The sequence below is a fragment of the Aphanomyces astaci genome, assembly GCF_000520075.1.
Source record: "Aphanomyces astaci strain APO3 unplaced genomic scaffold supercont1.48, whole genome shotgun sequence".
NCBI classification, from domain to species: Eukaryota; Oomycota; class Saprolegniomycetes; order Saprolegniales; family Verrucalvaceae; genus Aphanomyces; species Aphanomyces astaci.
In genome coordinates, this window is record NW_009798311.1 from 92969 (window position 1) to 96150 (window position 3182).

Here is a 3182-nt window from a genome sequence, read left to right on the forward strand (position 1 = left end):
AAGTGATCCCAGGGCATGATTGTTGCTGAAAGCGTAGACCCATGACCAGCATCTCGGAACAACCAATGACATCTCCAGCACCAAGTCCCACCCTTAACACGCAATCGGCAACGCTTCCAACATCCGATCCCACTGTTGAAACGCAACCAAGATACCCAGGGAACCCGGGGTGCCCTGGGTCTCCAGGGAATGTTGGTCTGCTCGGGAATGATGGGCTCATTGAAATGTTGGCCCACAATGTTGGTTTGACAATGGTTTTACCACAGTTATAGTGCGCTCCACTTGGATACTGTATGACACCCCTTCTTTTGATGGTATGCTTGGATAACTTGTACGTTTAACTGACACGGAAACCGAATTTGGGGTGTGACAGCCGGATAGGACACTTAAGGAAAACTTCAACAAAATGATTCATTAACAGTAAAGCACAAAATATGATCATCATACTTTGTTTTGCCTCCTTTGGCTTACGGTGCTCGCACGGCTTTGGCATTGATTTAATCAACTTCAGCAAGTAAAAAATTGCTCCATTTTGTGTCGCAGGTCGTACCGGTAGTACTGAAACCCATCGGGGCCGTCGAGATTGAATTCTTTTTTCTTCCGACCAAGCCACGTCCTACCACACTCAAGTTGGCCTCGGCATAGCTTTGGCGGTCATTTTTGTGGCGTTGTCGGAGCTTTGGGGTATGCTGACGCTTGGTATATTGTCAAAACTCTGATCGGTGAAGGATCCGTTGATACGTTCTTAGCGACGCGTCCATTGGTACTGTACGTAAAATTCAATCTGACGAGCTCAGCAGCCAGTGGTGGACACATGTTTGATGATTTGTCGTCGGGCGCGATCAGTGACTTTGCTTGACTGTCGACCCTTGTATTTCTTGTCGCAGTTGTCAGGCGACTGAAAAAACGATGCAATCACGTTGCGAGAGCATCCGAGAGTCGCAGCGGTTCTTTTGATGGACCATCCAGCTTGCTGGAACGCTAACGCGCTGCCTTGCTCGTACTCTGTCAGTTGAGAGGCTCTACCCATGCCTACTGCACGTCGGACGTTGTTTGCAGTTTAGTGTAACGTTGTATGTGTCAACTAGATGATTGTCCACTACCGGACGGTGCAAGAGGTCAATGAAACTTCCAAAAGTGATGATTTTCCTGAAGTGTTCTATCCACCCCGTATTCGGTTTTCGCGGCATAACTCAATCAACATCAATTATTTTGACCGAAAACTAGCGCCAAACGAACGGGCCAATCACGGCCGATGGTTTGGAATATTTCGTGTCAGTTAACGTACAAGTTATCCAAGCATACCATCAAAATAAATGGCGCGCACTGTATATGTATATGTACTGTGTGAAGTGGCAAATCCCTGGTAACCAGCGTTTACAGCAATAAATGTCGGGTACAAAGAACACTTTAAATTTGGTTTCAAATAATGGATGGGTTGTCAATCTAAAGTTATAAATCGCACAACAATCGGCGTATATTGTTATTCTGGTACTGCCTGTGAATGTCACCCGGCGACCCACGCAACCTTTGCTCGAACCGGTACCAGCCAAACCGTCCCAACTACACAAGCTCGAGGGCGATGGCCTCAAAATCATCGATGGCCTCGCCTTAGGGATTCTGTCGCTTATAGACGCTCACATGGGTTTCGAAATCGGCGGCCTTCGATGTTTTTGTCGGCACCGGCCATACTGAGCTCGTTGTACGTGTTTCTCGAGAATAATGTCGACGACAGGCGCCGGTGGTGATTTTGGCATCGTTATCGATCGCTTGAATTCCGAAATTGGACAAATTTGGAGTTTCTTTCGTGGACATGGGGGGGGGGGGGGTCATCTGCGGTCGCCACCGTCACTCTCGTCGTGGAGTCCGTCCCTTTGAACCTCAACTACGTTGTCAAAGCCCTGCTTTAATGCGCCGAGGGTGTCGTTGCCCTCGGGCGTGGCTGGAACGTGGACGGCCTGTTTTTCATCCTTGGCACGGCCTCCACGGTGGGCTTTGATGTGGGGACGTGTACGATTGGAATTCTGGCGGTGACTGGAATTTACACCTCGTATCTTGTGGTGGCTTGGTTATGCGGATTGGGGCCGATATTATTAATTGCGACAACTGACACAACGACGCCGCTCCACCGACATGAGGGTACCCCAGACTGCGCATTTCACAAATGACTCCCCCAAGGAGGCGGAGACATACAGTATCACCCGTGGGATATGATTATACGTTGAAAACACTACCTACTACGTAGTAAGCCTATGTCATGGCTGTGTAGCCCAAATAACGTTAACTTTAGTACCGGTTTACATATCAGTACTAGTATGGCACAGCATGGCCTTTTCGGGAAGAATTGCGATAGTACGTAGCTGCGTGAGTCCCGGTACATTACAATCAAATCCCAGGACTGTCAACGATATACCACGATTTTACTGCATGGCTGGGTGTGAAATTAGTTGATATGATTAGCACCAATTGCGCATATCCACCTCAAAAAGACACAACAATGCATCGTTACAGGAGTTTACCTTTGGTGGACTCTGTTGTGAAATCAATCTATAATTGGAAAACTCAATTAGGGTGCTGTGTGTGAAGTCCGCCAAAACAGATATGGACACCGACGAAGCAAGACCATCCAATATTGTAGTTTCCGCCCCCCCGCCTCTCACTCCCGCCATATGGACGAGGACGATGGCTATGGCCTCCTTGCCGACATTATCATCATTCGGATCTTCTGGATATTGGGGGCTCACCTTGCGTTGTACGGGTTGCGCAATCGGTGGCTGTCTATCTTTCTCTCGTCCCTACTACTATTTAGCACGTTGTACTTTGCTTAAGTCAGCTTTGGCGTGATGGTAGCTGCGATTGTGCTCTCGTTTTTTGCTGGCGTTCGTCCTGCAGTTGTTGTAGCGGTGTAACAGGTGGGGGTAACCGCCTTGCCACCACCTTGCCCGCACCCAGCTCCTAAGTACCTGGCTCATGACGAACCCTAGCTAATGCTTGCCTGGGAATGTGTCTCAAGGGCAAGTATGGCTTAGAATCGCTAGCCTAGTGAAGTTCCCCAATGTCTCAACCGCACCCGCATCCATTGTATACAAAAGTGCATATTAGTGTAGAAGTAGTGAAGTAGACTAAGAAGATTTCATAGTGATGAGGATTAAGGAGATCTTTGTAGATCTTCAGTTAATTCA